Raw genomic sequence first — 17,833 nt, 5'->3', positions numbered from 1 at the left:
CACGGTCGTAAAAAACTCACTTGCGGCGGCCTCCTCCCCCTCTCTACAGCTGCTCATGTGCGTTTGTTTTGATCGGAGCAAGCCAACTGTATCGTGTGGAGCTATGTCTACCGAGGTGGGTAATCTGGTAATACATGCGTGTGTGTTTATGTCGAATTGCCGTAAAGCAATTCGTGTTTCGCGCTCGTTCTCGCTTCTCACGAGACTTCCAATTTCTATCTTGCGGGACGGTAGTCCTCAAGTTGCAAGGTTGGTTTTCCGCCTGGGAACGCTGGGGGGAGCGGGGAAAGTCACCAATATCACCAGAACAGGTTGTTTAACCATCCAAATGAATTCTAGACAGTTTTATTAAGTTAAAAAAGTTACCAAGTTCTCCTTTAAAACACCACAATAAAAAGAAATAATTCTACAAACATGCTGCTTTCCATATATGGCAGCACTGAGGACGGATATCCGCACATGTTATGTGATCATAATAATTGCACGATAGCCTATCAGTATGAGTGAATCATAATTAAAGCGCGTGCTTGACCGCTGACCGCGCAGTATTTAGTTGATGATAACAAGAGAACATATCTATCAATATTGGATCATAAACTCCACTGGATTTGGTTTCCAACGCTTGACATGACACATTTACCTCAGCTCGATCGCGTGATCGAACAGGTATGTGCAGTTTTATTACATTTTAAAACGTTTTGATTTGTACTCCTGTCACAATTTAATATATTTATTTTAGATTTAATGTAGATATGTGTTATCATAGGCCTACATCATTCAAGTATCAAAGCTGAAGGCTATCTTAAAATGGCATAATATAAAAATTAACAATGAATCTGACAGTACAGCATACATGTAAACAAAGGTCCGAGCGCGGGCATTATATGTGTATACATGCACATACGTGTGTGTATGTATTTATTTATAATATAAACACGTTTGTTTATATTTGATGTGATTAATCGCGATTAATCCATTTGACAGCACTAGCTATACACATTTTTTGTTGTATGTAACGTTACTTTATAAGGACCTCCAGCCCCAACTGTAACCTTGCGGTTGTCCCTCTTGTTTACAGCTGTGTGTGTGTGTGAATGTGAATGTAACAGTATATTATTTAGCGCAGGACTGACTGTGTATTCTGCTGCCCTGAGTCTTTGCTCAGGGCTTAGTGTGTTTGGCCTAAAGGACATCACGGTGACACTGAGGTCAAGGCAGTGCTTCAGGTTAAGATGTGTGTATTCCTGATGTGCTCTGTCGGGTTGTGTGCGACAGCTCTGTTAAGCAGGAACTTCTGCTCTAACTTTAAAGCTAATAACTCATAGTGTTCACCTTTAAAGCTAGCATTTATCTGCTATGCTGGGCTTGGAAGTGGCTGACCGGCCTTTTGAAGGGTCTCTTAAAAACCCTCAGAATAGGCCTATTTGTCTGTTCTTTGAAGTTTGAACCCACAGACGTGCACATGAGCAATGATTGCCTTCTATTATAGGAATTTTGAATTTCATGGAGAGCTTAGATATGGCCCACTTCTCTGCTAAAATACATGAATGATAAACCAATTAGGAGCCTTTGTGTGTGTGTGTGTGTGTGTGTGTGTGTGTGTGTGTGTGTGTGTGTGTGTGTGTGTGTGTGTGTGTGTGTGCGCGTGTGTGTGTGTGCGCGTGTGCATGCATGCAGTCAAGAAGTTCAATGATGGGCCATTATTTGAATGTTAATAGACATGCCATTGTGATTGTCGTTAGTATTCAAAGACATTCATTCACAGACTTTTTTTAATGTTTGGATGAACACTGGAATGTGCATAACATATAGTTATATTATTCATATAACGTTGCAAAAAAGTTGCGAAACCCATGTTGGTTCCTGTTGCTAACTTAGACAACTCCATCCATCCATCCATCCATCCATCCATCCATCCATCCATCCATCCATCCATCCATCCATCCATCCATCCATCCATCCATCCATCCATCCATCCATCCATCCATCCATCCATCCATCCATCCATCCATCCATCCATCCATCCATCCATCCATCCATCCATCCATCAAGGTGGGGTTAAGCAAAGGCTCAACACTGTCTTTTCCTCCCGCAAACTATGGTAAAACCTTACCTTTTTAATGTTACATTTATTCATAACTTAAATCAGGTGGGAGTTTTCAAAAAAGTAATTTGGCATTTTAAAATTTGCATGGCATTTACTGATTTATTTGTTTAGTTAGAGCTTGAGAATAAATTGTCTCCAGATATGAGCCAAGACGAAAAAAAACAGTACAACTGGAAAACATTATTTATATAATAATTCTTAAGAAGCAAAAAGGTTTCTTTTACATTTATGCATTTTGTAGATCCTTCTATCCTAAGTGGCTTACTGTACATTGCATTTAAGGGTTACATTGACTGGGAACTTGTGCTTTACTGACAAGCATTAGTTCTCTGATACTCTGCCTTTTGATTTCTGTCTGTATGAATTCGACCCGAATGCAGTCCTCCTTTTTCTATTATAAAATACACTTAAAATGTGACTTTGGCAGCATTTACAGCCTTGAGTCTTTATCAGCTTTACACATCCACTGCAGTTTTCCCTGATTCTTCTTAGTAAAACCACTCCAGCTCAGTCAGGTTGCATGAAGATCATGAGTGAACGGTCATAAATTCTCAGCTGGATAGAGTCCAGATCTCAGTCATGGACGTGCAGTGTGTGTTTGACAGATCTGGGTAACAGACGCGCGTTAGAAACACAACGCTCTGACTTCAGTCTGTGTGTGTCTGTGTTCAGGCCGAAAGCAATCCGTCAGTGATACGACTGCTCATTCATCCCTGTCAGAGCTGGAACAGAAGCACAGAAACAGCAGAGAACGTTTGAGTGTTGTGTGCTTGCGTTAACTCACAGTATATGTCACAACACAACGCAACTTATCACATAACTCAATATTTAGAGTTGAATATTTATATAAGTAGGTCCAACTTTATCGGCATACATACAGTATAATTTATATAGGGCTGGGCGATATGGAGCAAAAAATATATCTCGATATATTTTGCTATATCTCGATATACGATATATATCTCGATATCTTTACAGGAAAAAGAACCCCCCAAAAACTACTGCAAAAACAAATATGCCAAATACCACAAAGTCTTTTTTATTGAAGTGCAAAGAGGTAGGCAGTTCACATAGGAACAAGTGCTTCTGCAACATTTTTAAATAACATATTTTTTTATTCTTTTTTTTTTATAATTAAAACTAACATCATCAAGTATGATATTTTTTTACTTTGAGCAATTCTGGAGCTATAATTAGTATAATATAATAATATAATAATAATACTATATAATAGAGTATAATAATACTCTAGGAGCATATAAAACAAAACAGCTCCTTGGAAAAAATTTAATGTAATATTGTAGTAGTTATAAATAAAGGTTTATTTTAGTTCAGATTAACATTTGAGGCAATTGTATTCATAATGTCAAAATAAAACCGACGTAATGTTACTTGAAGGCAAGCATTATAGCCTACTATTCCTGCCAAACCTCCATGGTTGCAGTAAGTGTTACTACAGTAAATCCATGGTGAATGTTGCTGATCTGTGGACACTATAGTTCATTCATGGCACAATGTTTCTTCTGGTTTCCACGTCAGCGCTGTTTGATCTGTTAATAACGGAGAAATGTGAATGTTTCTCACTAGATCTAGCAGCGATGTTATTACTTCTGTGGCGAATTCAATTGCTTTCTTTACTGGATCTCTTATTAGCGCCGTGTAGTAACAGTGTCGCATGATCACGATTGGCTCGCGCTGCTTTGGTCCAAACTGATAAACGGTCCTTCAACCACATAATAACGAGCAGTTTCGTTCCGCTTGCATTACGTTTGCCATTTGATGTTGGGCAATGTTGTGGTCGCGCCGGCGTCTCTTACATTATGAGCGCGCTTGCCACGAGCAACGCGCCTACATTTGAAATAACGACATTTTTATAAATATAAACAATATATCGATATATACGATATGTCAAAATCCATATGGTGTTTAAAAAATATCTCGATATATTTTAAATATCGAGATATCGCCCACCCCTAAATTTATACCAGGGCCGTAACCACAATAGGCATTGAGTGGGACAGTTCCCCCCCAATTATTGGAAATGGCCAAATTGTCCCCCTCAATATTTTATATTTCTTAATGCTGGTCTTCATTACGCACCGCTGTTTGTAAATTTGTAAAATGTACATTTTTAGGCTGGTTTGCCTCAGCAGAATTACCCCAAGATGACCAATCAGATCAAAGAGGCGGGGCTTAATATTCACTGAAGATGATAGTGAATTCCAACGCAACACTTTTAGTTTTAACAGTGAAAGAGTGCGTGTGCGTGGCAAGATATAAATAGCTAAACATTTAATATTTGACAATTGTTTCACAGTGGATACATTTTAACGACCCACAGTTACATAAACCAGATTCATACTCAACTTGAGTACTCAACTGCACTTTTTTAATTGCATTTTGAATTGAAACAAGAAGTGTTTAGGGTTTTTTTGTTTGTTTGTTTTTTTTGCATTTTGCATTTTGTACATATTAGACATACAAACAAGAGTGAATGTGTGGATATTTTTAAATAAAATATTATTTGTAAAGAGTTTAAATGGATTACTTCACAACTAGGCCTATATGTAGGTTATAATTAGACCTAGAACTTTTACCATTCTTATTTCTTCTTTATTCCATTAAATCCCTTTTAATCCTTTAATTATTGAATTTCCTTAAGGCAAGACAACAGGTGAATAGGGTAACATTTTAAAAGAATAGATATCACTAGGGCTGGGCGATATATCGCATGAGATTGTTATGCGCATCTCGTCAGTAAAGCCGGTTCCTTGATTAGTAGTAAATCGCCATCACCTGCTTTCAGATGGAGCGGCATTTACAACACAGTGCCGTAGTTAACTGACAAGCTGAGCCATATCGCATTAATTATCGCAGGCGCTACGTCCTCGATAATTAATGCGATATGGCTCAGCTTGTCAGTGAACTACGGCTCTGTGTTGTGAATGCCGCTCCATCTGAAAGCAGGTGATGGCGATTTACTACTAATCAAGGAACCGGCTTTACTGACGAGATGCGCATAGCAATCTCATGCGATGTATCGCCCAGCCCTAGATATCACCATGAAACTTCCTCAGTTGATTACTTACACAAGTATATATATATAAAAAAAGTATTACAAGTTTTTAAAATTTGTATGTTTAATTATGCAAATTAGGCATTATCTCATTAAATATGCATATTTGCATATTTTCGGTAGATAGATCTGAACATATGATAAAGCCAGGTGCACAATTCTTTTTTCATTTTGTTTACACACAAGATGAAAAACACATTTCAGAGGGATAACAGGATATATGCTTTCATTACCTAGGAAATCAAAATATTCTGTCCATAGCCTTAAAAATTGATTTTCGCCATATTGTTTTGATTAAAATGTCCCATAAATCAGGCCAGGAGTGATTTATTAACAAATCCCTCTGAGAATATCTTCAGAATACTGCTAAGTGTATAACTGGAAAGTTTGGTGTACATAGGTTGAGATGTTTGTACTGGAGAATGACAAAAAACTCATTTTGAGAAAACGGCAGTTAAAGATTTAATAGCTCTAAATGAGAATTCGTCATTAGCTTTAAATCCCCCTTTGGACATTCACGATTGGTTACTGATATAATTGAAATGGCCATATTTGGGTTACATAGCATTGTGCAGGAGACTCAGAGCTTTACAACAAAACTGGTCATGACAGACTTCAGTAAACAGATGGATCTCGGCGTGTCGCGTTGGAATGCTAACCTACTGGTAAATTCGGGAGAAACTTACTGCCGCAAGTAAACAAAATGTAATAAAATAAACATCTTAATGTATATTTTCAACATTTTCTTTATAGCAGCTTGAAAGAACACATATTGAAGGAGTAAACTAGCCCAAAATCTCAAAACTGACCAATGCATAAAAAAAATCAATGTTTTTGCCTGTAGTGTCTCGCCTTAAATAAAAGACCCCCCCCCCCCCCCCCCCATAAAAAAAAAAAAAATCCTTTGGTCCCCACCAATGTTCAAGACATGGTTACAGTCTTGCTTTATGATAATAAGATATTTGAATCATTAACATCATGATTTTCTGCTTTGAACGGTATTGTGTATAATGAAAAGTGCTATATAAATACATTTGACCTGAGAAGGGCTGAGATGGACACGTTGGCTCACTGAAAATCAGAATTGCACACGAGCAGGGCATGCTGGGATGCCTTTGATCTTTGCTCACTGACTTTGCCGTTTGTCCGTTCAGCAGTGTGTTTAGACTCCAGAAATGACAGAAATCTAATGGTAGATGTCATCAGGCCTGAAGGGGAATTTATGGGTTAAACTTCAACCGCTCTGCGCTGCACACAAGCGTGTCTCGTGTGTGCGGCACGTTTTCATATGTGGTTACAGTAACTTACAGTGACAGAAATGTGAGCTCTGTGTCATGTGAAGATTTCACATTTCACTGTCACAAACCGTTCTCTGAACCGTTCCATTCCACACGATCCGGCCCAGCCAGTATGGATATGATTTGTTAAACAGCACAGCACTTTTAGCCTAGAAATCTAGACGCACCCTAGTGGCAGCAAATTTTATTTTGCAGCCAGTGTCGTCTAGCACCAAAACTCCAGTCAGGCCAATCACATCGTGTTTTGCCGACCGGATACGGCAAAAGTTTAATCTATCAACTAGCTCCGCTGGTGGGAAAACGCTCCGGTTGGCAAGTTTTTGAAAACTAGGCTAAAAGTACTAGAAAGTACTGCAAGTACTAAACTACAAAAACACTTACAGTATTTGTGAAAACGGTGATGTCATGCGCATGCATATTACGTGTTCAGTCTATAGACGCGTAGTATTTCTTTATAAAGTGACATCGCCATCTACTGGCCTGGCAGCAGAATACAGTGTTTTTAATCGTTTTCGCGGATCTGCGCAACATTGTTATCTGTATGTGAAAAACACAAAGGAGAACTTTTCTGATTTTGGTACATTGTTGTACCCCAAGTTTTTAATGATCTTATAGTGTTGAAAGGTGAGAAACCTGGCGAGCCACAGATTCCAGACCACTGGGTTCAATTTTGAGCTTTAGGCCTGAAATACACTGAACGCAAAGAGGTGTGCTACTCCTTTATTTAGTGAAATTGCATGATTTTCAAATTCTAAAACAGGTGGAAAAAATCCCACAAACGCACATTGAAGGAGGAATCAGAGCCAAATGCAAATTTAAATGGTTGTTTGTTGCCACCAGTGACAGAAATTACACACAACAGCTGCATTAAGATTAAACGACTCAATACCTGCACAACCTCCTCTGTAAACATTTCCTGCTAATTTACATAAGCAAAGAATAAATTGCAAGTAATTACCAAAAGCAGATATTTACATATTAAAATGCACCAACATATTCCGTTGTGCCGGACAGTGCTATACGGTGGTAATCGCTGTCATTGCAGTGATGCTGCATTAATATGACAAGTGTGTGTCAGGGGATTTGTGTATTATTTGGATTAATTGTTTGGTGTCTGAGACCCTGAGTATGAGCATGTCTTCATGTGAGCTCGGGGAACGTGTGACTCAGGTATGTCCTTCTCTCTCCCACACACACACACACACCCTCACACACTCATGGCTTGATTCATTGCGGATGACACCTGCCAGGACTGATGAGTGTATGTCTCTGCTGTGCTGCTTATTATCATACAGCACAGACGAGAATTCGATTAACCTGCTGTGATCCTCGCAAACACACACACACATGCTAATGCACACACTATGGCCTGTAGACACGCGCACACGCCATTAGGTGTTAAATATACTTGCGAATGATTGAGGTTGTCGGTTTGTGAAAGAGAGAGGTCGTGGATTACAGTCACTTTACCATGGTAAAATCACTCTACGCACAGCCTACAGTGGCAATTACTTATTATATTCTTTATTAATTAATTAATTAATAGGTTTTATTTATTGGTGGTTTTGGGTCTTGAATGCTTTTGGAGGTGTTATATACTTTAGAACTAAAAGTAAAAAAAAAAAATTTAACTCTGATATATTTAATATTTATAATGTTTTTTTTTTTAGAGAGTTTAGAATAATAGTTATTTATTTATTTTCACCTGTTGAAATGTATTTTGTGGTGTTGAAATAATTTAAATATAAGTATTATTTAATTATTTAATTAATTAATTAATTAATTAACTAATTAATTAATCCATCCATCCGTCCATCCATCCGTCCGTCGATCCATCGATCCATCCGTCCATCCATCCATCCATCCATCCATCCATCCATCCATCCATCCATCCATCCATCCATCGATCCGTCCATCGATCCATCCATCCATCCATCCGTCCATCCATCCATCCATCCATCCATCCGTCGATCCGTCCATCCATCCATCCGTCCATCCGTCCATCAAACCATCCATCCATCCGTCCATCCATCCATCCATCCATCCATCCATCCATCCATCCATCCATCCATCCATCCATCCATCCATCTATCCATCGATCCGTCCATCCATCCATCCGTCCGTCCATCCATCCATCGATCCATCCATCCATCCATCCGTCCATCCATCCGTCCATCGATCCATCCATCCGTCCGTCCGTCTGTCCATCCCATCCATCCATCCATCCATCCATCCATCCATCGATCTATCCATCCATCCATCCGTCCATCCATCGATCCATCCGTCCGTCCGTCCGTCCGTCCGTCCGTCCGTCCGTCCGTCCGTCCGTCCATCCACCATCCATCCATCCATCCATCCATCCATCCATCCATCCATCCATCCATCCATCCATCCATCCATCCATCCATCCATCCATCCATCCATCCATCCATCCATCCATCCATCCATCCATCCATCCATCTCGTTCTTCTTCCCAGATGTTATAGATCCCTGTTTCCTGATTAGAAAATGATTCCTTATATGGTGATTAATGAAACACTATATTCTGTGCTTAGCTTTTGTGAAATATTCTGTCATATCAAAGCGTCATAGATTGATTGATTTAACAGATGTGTGCTGATTGTGTTTCACCACTAAAGTGTCACTGGTGTGAAGATGCATGTCATGTTTTGATGAGTCGAGAAACTCCGATCACGATTCTTGAATCCCGTCCATGGTGTTTTGATGGTGGGCACATCTGAATTTGAGACATTTCCAGTCTAACCCTGATGCGTACGTAAGGTGCCTGGCAAATGGATCACTTTAAATCATGCATATTCATAAAAGAAGATGCTGTTTTGAATAATGATCATGGGCTGTAAGATTCTGTCTGTATTTCTATCTGTATGCCTGTCTTAGCAATATCTTATTAGCAAACACTCTAGCAACTGCCTTGCTCCATATGTCCGTCTAGGTTTAAAGGAGTCATGACATGAGACATTAAATTTGCCTTCATCTTTTGACATATAAGAGATCTTTGTACCATTAAAACATCCTGCAAGTTTAAGAGCTTATACCGTCGTCCTCACGCAATCACAGACATATCCGATGAGCGCGTGAACACATTGGCCAATCAGAGGCGTTTATGATTCAGATCAAAGCGTCACTTTTTTATTTATTTCGGAAGCGACTTCCCAGATAGCACACGTACATCACGGAGACGTCTATTTGATGTGCGTGTTTACATCTGTATGATGTATTTTTTTGAGTGTTTGCTCATCTGCAATACGTCTATAGGACGTTTCCTTTCAGATGTCTAATAGACGTAATAGACGTCTTAAAGATGTCTATCAGATGTTAGTAAACAGCAGATGCTTTCCAGATGAAGTGATCTTTAACAGACATCTTGCAGATGTACGTGTACTAGGGTTGGTACCGAAGTTGGTACTTTGACAACACTAAACATAAGTGTAAAATATCAATGACTTTTATTCCATTTTACACAAATTATAATTATGGGGCAGATTGTTGATTTAAAAAAGACACATTTTTGCACAGTTCCTTGCACTCTGTTATGAGCTCAAAACACTGTTGCCATAGTACGACAAATCAATTTTTTGACGTTTACTTTTCAGGTACGAGTCCCGTGAAACACCAATCGCGATGAAAAAGAGCTCAAAGACTTGTAGGAGCAGCTTAAATGCATGCTTTCTTCAGCATATATGCATTTATCTCACGTTTGCTCATGTTAACACTATCGGTTAGGTTTACCCCCAATTTCCACCGGCTGCGTTACGGCTGCGTTGCGGCTCCGGCACGGCGGCGGAGGCAATAGGTTTCCATTAAAGTCAATGAGTGTATTTCCACTGAATGCGGTACAGCTGCGTTCCGACTCCGGCGATCCGCAGCCCTCCGGAGCAGATACGCAGAGCTTCTATTTTTGCCGGATGCCGGAGAGCTCCGCAGCACTACAGGGCAGAATGCGCAGGACAGGAAGTCGAGCAAAAAAACAGAACAAACCAAAACAAAATAAAAGATCCGGTTAATTTTCTAAATAAAATACACCGTGATCATGGCGGATCATATTTAGTGTAGACACTACACCTTGAAAAAGTCATAATATGCCATTCCTCATAACGTTCTTTATAGAAACTATATATCGCGCGATCATACGTGAATTAGCGAGATCTCGTGGGTCCTCGTGACTTCAGCTGTCAGTCATGGACGCAGCCGTTCCGCAACAAATCCGGACCTGGTGGGTATTGACGGATGACGGAACACGGAGCTGTCACGCAGCGGAGCCGTTCCGCAGCCGTTACGCATCTGGTGGAAATTGGGGGTTAGTGTAGATGCTACGTTAGTTTCAAACGCAATATCTCATTAAATTTCTGAACTGAACGTGCAACAACCAGCAAAATTAAACGTTGCCAGATCCACGTTCATCTGTTTGGGATAAAACGGACCTTTAGCGCTACTCAATGGACATTTCACTTCGAAAGTGTCGCAAGACATGCCAGAAGCAACATAATATCATTCTGCAAATGTCAAAAATGACGCCACAGGCACGTTTTCCCAAAGGGTTGTGTTTGATTAGTGCAGGAGAGGTGTTGTTATATTGCAGTTTAGTTATTAGTGTAACATGGGTTATCTGGACTTGCACAACTACTCATCTTGACTAGGCTGCGATTGAAGGAATCAATGTTTATCTTATATAAATGTCCCTCTGCATGTTGGGAAGCGTCAGCGCTGTGACAGCCAGCTGGAGGGTTTGTCCTGCACATCTGAAATGACACGTGTGTGAGAAACGAAAGCTTGCATATCTCCGTTGCCAGATTCACGTTGCTTGTGTTGTCATGGGGGAACAAACTGTTTTTTTTGGAGCCTCGGGCTTGAAAAATCAAGCTTTTTTTTGGGAGTGTCTAAATTATAATTTGAACTTTATAGAATTAGTATGCTGGTCAAATAGTATTTCAAGGAGTTTCTCATAATTCAGTATGTGTCATGTATTTAGGCTGATAATTTATACACTCAGGGGTCTGCTGAGCAGTTTCCATGTGCTTTGTGATGCCAAATTTCACACTTTATTTTCACATTTGATGGGTTTTGGCTGAACATGGTGGTGTTGACAGTTTTCCAATAGCGAGTGTATTTGATTTGCTGCTCTTCGTTTAAAGGACTATTTCACCTTAACCTGTTTTATTTTTAGTGACGATCATTTACTCAAACTCATGTTGTTAAAAACCTGTACACTCCAAAAATAAATAAATAAAATAAATTGCATGTAAAATTTCCATGCATTTGGAACACACAGTTAAAAAAACGATTAAACTAAGTCATACATTAATGAAACAGGTAGGATTTCTGCACTCAGAGTTGGCAGAGTTTATAATTGACTGTTTGCATCAATTTGAATGTATTTAAATAATCTTTTTTTTTTTTTTTAATGGATTTATTCAAATTGCTCAGAACCAGCACAGTTCTGTCAATTGTGAAAGCAATTACATGTATTCAGTTGAAAAGAATGAATGATTAAAATATGGCTAGCTGTGGAACAAGCAATATTCAGTTAGTTAAAATGTATGATTTTGAAACACTTTGGATTGATTTATTTAAAAAAATATATAAACCTGTTTTTTATGCATTTAAAACAAATTCAGTTTATTAGTAGTAATATTATCAATTATAATGTTAATGAAGTTTTTTGCACAAGAAGAACATTAGGAAAAGGGATTAGGAACATTAGGAGTCTCTGTCTGAAATGATCAGTTTTTAAGTCTCGGCTCCTTTAAGGCTTGTCAGTAAACACACACTGTTATGATTGGCTAACGTCATTGCATAATAAACAGAATCAACACTTAGCCTGACGTCGTCATACTCAGATTCTAGTCAGAATGTGAGTCTGATACTGCTCCATTGGGCTGTGATTATAGGGCGTGTTTCAACCGAACCAGGAAGGAAAATGCCTCTGCACTCAATTGGATAGATCTACAACCAATCAGAGCAGCGGAGTAAGTGACGTGTGTTCTTCATTCATGCTTCCGATAGACAAATGCCTTGATCGCGGTTCAGCGGAATCTACACATGATGTTTAATAAAAAAAATTCAGGAGGAGCACGTTCAAATAATCAATCCAATCAACTTGTCATCAAACAGTTACCATGTCTACCCTATCAGCATGAGAACTCGCCTAACATTCCTTGACAGTTTCCAGCATCCCTCCACTCACTCTCGGCTTGTTCTTCCAGAGCCAGGAATACGGGCGGAATACTTTGTCTTTGTGTTCGGGCCGAATACAGAGCCCTGATCCCTCTCCTCGGACAGCACGCCAAATATGCATTTATTTATCTGACTTATTTGTAAGTGTGAAATCTCAATTCCCCAGCGGCAGTCATTTTTGTTGTAAACAAATTCAACCCAAGTTCTCGTTGGTGACGTGGATGATTACGTCACTGTTGATCATCTGGCCATCATCATATAAAGCCCACCCTGACAATTTGATTGGTCCGAACAGCTCTGGTTCGAGCATAATAGCTCCACAACGGATCAAATCCAGACCGAACTTCCCGACCTAAAAATGTTGTGGGCGGGGCTAAGTTCGGCTGGCACCCAAGCTAATCAACACCAACTCGCTATTGAAAACATTATCCATATAAAACCAGCATTATGAAATCATTTACTTACGTTTTGTGACGCAGCTGCTGATCCAATACAGTCGCTGCTTCATCTGTCAACTAAAGTTTCTTTGTGAACTCTCCATTACACTGTGCCTTGATTACAAAAACAATCTGCTCCGAACAAACATATAATCCACAGACGTGATCTGGGACGCCATTAAAATAAACCATCCACTTGTTTCAGACGCTGGGATCTTCTGAAGTCTGTACAGACTCAAACCAGCTGTTTAAACTGGACAGACGTTCATTCACTCTTCCTTTTTGTCCTGTTGTTTGATTTCTCATGTCATGACCACTTTAAGTGTTTTAGCTTGTTAAAACTGTGCATGGAAATAAAATTTTGGCCTTTAAATTATGTGAGTGTATATTTTGAGTTTTACAAGCTCCAACGATGACAAGAAATACATAACACCAGAAATAAACACAAAAGTAGCCCCCGTGTCTGATTTTGTGTGCTATATATTCCCAGTAACTCTCAATTTTCATGTGCATTCCAGCATATTCAAACTTGCTGAGATGAGTTTATTAAACTTTATTAAATCTTTCATTGCATGTAAAACAGCATCTCTGAAATGCTGCCTGAAATAAGGAGTTAAAATCGTACAGGTTTGTCAGTAACGACACATTTTTTTGGGTGAGCGATGTCTTCAAGACTTGCTTAATTGAACACTATTGAGAACACCTTCTCATGACCTCGTCTGCCATCATTCATGAGGTTCTGCATTTACAGAATTATTCAAAAGCCATTTACAGCTCCGGAGTGATAAACAGACACGCCATTAGTGTGAGGTAAACAAACCACCTCATTAAAAAAAACAGCATTTGAACATCTTAATTAAGATATGAAGTTACATATGCAGGCGAGTTACACCCACTTGAAACATCTATCCTTTAAATGTGAACATTAATTCATCAAAACTGCAGATGCTATTTACATTATTCTGTCATGGACAAACTATTGAACCTAGTTGTAATATTTAATCTTTGGGCCTTGGCTCACTGGTTCATCAAGCATTAGAAACTGAAGTATGTGTGCATAAGATTGTTTTAATGTAATGCAGAGCGATGCCAAGGTCTAATAACATTATCCAAACTAACAAGGCGCCGGGGAAATGAGGGCAATGTCGCCAGAACTTTCATTTTTCAGGAGCATTAATAATTAAGCGAGTTTCATTCGGCTGTGTTGCGGCACGTAAACAAACTGAACGCAGTGCGGCTCTTCCTCAGAGGAACAACCTTCATTATTTACCTTTACATGCGAATAATGACACGGCTAAAAGGAAACAGATGCTTTTTGGCATCGGTTGAGCTGAAACTGAGCAAAGCCAGAATCCTCCCGGCAGAAGAAGCTCTCGTGGAAGATAGTGGGAAAACAGAGGGAAAGACTGTGCACTTTTCTGATTTACTACTGCGCACCTTTTTAAAAAAAAATGTTATATAAAGTGAAACTGTGGACATTAAGCAATGATAAACTATCCACCTTATTTTTAAGCATTTGCATCTTGAAGAGTGCAAGGCTTCCGGTGTCGTTCACTTCGAGTTATTTTACCTGTACAAAATAACTGTCCGCTTGATAATGCAAACTGGTGTTTATCGTATTATTTCAATTCATTATTGTATTCATAAAAAAAAAAAAAAAAATGCTGCCTTGACTTAAACATCCAAGTTGATTGAACTTAATTTATTTCAACTTAAATTGCAAAGTAGACAAAGTGCAATAGCTGTATCTGGATACAAACATGCAGAAGTGTAATCTGTAGTTTTCATGAAACCCCAGAGCTGTCGAAATTTTGATGAGAAATAAACATGAATCTCTTTGTCCAGGTAAACATGGAGAACGAGTAAACATTGTTCATTTACATAGACTGCCGAGTCCGAGACTAACGATACAAAGCAGGTTGAAAATCGGTGAAGTTACTCTTTAAGTTGAAATAGGTAGATATTTTTATTAGCTAATTAATTTTTTTACTGTATACCAGAAACATGTGTCTTTAGAGAGTTTGAGCCTTATTGAATGTTGGGGTAACTGCGGAGTTTTGCATATGATGGCTCATATTATGAGAATTTTGTCCATCTCTGAGAACGAAGAAAATACTGCAACTTTCAAAACCCATTCAGTCCAGAAACCTCCCTATGCAAAACCTTGTTCAAAAAACATCCAAGCCCATCCATTCAGATTCTATTATTCCTAAACAGCAAACGATCCAACGATAACTTTCAAAGGCAAATAATATATTTATATAAAGGTCTTTGAAGGATGTTCTGTAAGAGTCGGAGAAGGTGAACGTTGTCATGAAACGCTAAATTATCAATGATTCTGGAGGAAAATACATTGTAATTGGACCACAAGAGAGAAAAAATCATTTTTATGGAGTACATGCAGCAAACGGCATTTTCAAACAATGTGTCAGTAACATCAAAAGTTAGTCAGAGTGTGTATTTTCACCTGGTACCAAATACATGACTGAAGAGGTAACCATAGCAACAGTAGGCCATTTTGTATTAGCAACAGTATCAGAGCACTGTCATCATCACTCACTACTTTTATATAAAACTAGTGTATAGAAATGGTTTCGCAATGTGCATATAATAAAAAATAAATATATAAACATTTGTGTGTGTGTGTGTATGCATATGTATACTTATGTATATATAAATGTATTATACAAAATGTAAATATGTATGTTTATTTAAATTAAGTAATTTTATTTTTTTAATTATATTTACATATCACAAAGCCATTATTTGTAATAAATACATGCACACACATTATTTTTTTATTATTTCACATATCACAAAGGCATATATATATATATATATATATATAAACACGTGTATATGTATATATATATGTATATATACGTGTGTGTGTATATATATGTATATGTGTTCAAATACTTATTTTCCTCACTGTACATACATATACATATATATATATATATATATATATATATATATATATATATATACTGCTCAAAAAAATAAAGGGAACACTTTGAAAACATGAATGTGTGTATATGTATGTACTGTATATGTATATATATACTTTTTAAAAATCATATTCACATGTCATATGTTAATCACCAAACCAAATTATGTTAATGTTTATTATTTTTAAGACTTAAGTTAAGATTACATTTTTTTGATTAACAGAGGCCTGAAAGACAATTTGGATTGTGAAAGATGAATCTCAACCTCCCTAGAAAAAGCCTTTCAAAAGTTTCTGGGCAGGAAAAAAATCCCGAATAATATGAGCTTTGCTGTAAAGCCGCCGCAAATTGAAGATGTGAACTCACTGTTAGGACAGTTTATTTGATTTCTATCAGCACCATTCTAGATCAAAATCTCTTTCAAATAAATGTTATTCCTGTAGCTTGAGTCTGGAGCTCTTTAATATCATTTCCACCTGGGCTTTGAGACTGCGTGTGATGGTTTTGTCCGGGCCGTTTTTAGCTCAGTGCTGAAGAGAGTGACGGCTCTAATTAAGTCAGACTGTCAAACTACAGAGCAGCCGAAGCCAAGATGGAGACGGGAGCTAACCAAGCTAAAAACACAGCTTTAGCATTCAGCTCTGCGTATATAATGATGCTGACAGAGATGGAGACTAATTTTGACTTCCCAACATATGTTCAGTCATGCATTGGTGAAATTGTTTAAAAAAAAGAAAGGCTCTTGCAGGGATTCACAGCAGAAGGAAGAGAGTATTTGGCCAGCGATGCAGGATGAATGGAAGTCGTTATTTACTCCAAACAAACCTGTGTGTTGCTGAGTTTGTGTGTGGAGAATATCTGAAGAATCATCACACAAATCTACGACAGCAGTTCGTAGAGACCTTTCACCTTTCTGTTGATATCTATTTATTTAAAATTATATTGAATTATATGTTTACACACCACATAACATTAGACAGACAGACGCACAGAAAATCTGCTATGGGGTAATAATGGAAAAACAGTTTTAAAAGTGATTTTTCACTATTATTTACAACAGGTTCTGCATTTTCACGTTTTTAAATAAAACGATTTTTGTTATAAGAACAAATAAAAAGAACTTTGTGCATCCAAACCACTCCTCTTCTGGTAAAATAATGAACTTGGTTTTCAAAAGTCAATGAATTTGTGACAGCTGAATGTAAAATTTTTGCTCGGAGTAACATTTATTAAAGCCACGAAATAAAATTCATTCCATAATTTTTTTTTTTTTTATTATATTTAGGCTACATATCACAAACCCATTGTGTGTGATAAATGCATGCACACACATTATTTTTAGTTATTTATTTTAAATTATATCTATCACAAAGCTGTATAAATTCTGTTTGAGATTTGGTGGTTTGCTGAAATGTCTGAATGAACAGTTGAAAGATAATTGAATTGATAACGTAATTTTAAGCTATAGTTACAGTTATACCTCAAAATAAGCACTATATTCATTTAATGTTTGCTTACAGTCACATCTAAACATTTTATGGTGAATTGTAAGTTGTCTAAATTTCATTTCTCCAGGATATTCATGCAAATCCAAGCAACACTGGAACCCAATAAGTGTCATTGTATAGATCAGTTTTTTTGTGTGTTTCACAAAAGAAAGACATTCATAGAGGATTGAATGACATGAGGGTGAGTACATAATATCAGAATGATCATTTTTGGCTGAACTATCCCTTTAAGTCATTGACTGACTGACTGACGGGAGATTA

At 37.9% G+C, this 17,833-nt stretch overlaps 1 long non-coding RNA gene across 1 annotated transcript in view; it reads left to right on the top strand.

Annotated features, from left to right (window-relative positions):
• The first annotated feature begins 512 nt into the window (after window positions 1-512).
• The window catches only part of LOC307167469, a 35,698-nt gene continuing 18,377 nt past the window's right edge, over window positions 513-17,833 (top strand). Inside the window, exon 1 of the long non-coding RNA XR_013822794.1 lies at window positions 513-666. This is a non-coding gene — a long non-coding RNA (uncharacterized lncRNA). The remainder of the gene's footprint in view (window positions 667-17,833) is intronic.

This window comes from Squalius cephalus (genome assembly GCF_949319135.1).
Source record: "Squalius cephalus genome assembly, chromosome: 11".
Lineage (NCBI taxonomy): Eukaryota > Metazoa > Chordata > Actinopteri > Cypriniformes > Leuciscidae > Squalius > Squalius cephalus.
Note: the sequence above shows the minus strand (reverse complement) of the source record. Positions and strands in the feature narration are given on the sequence as shown.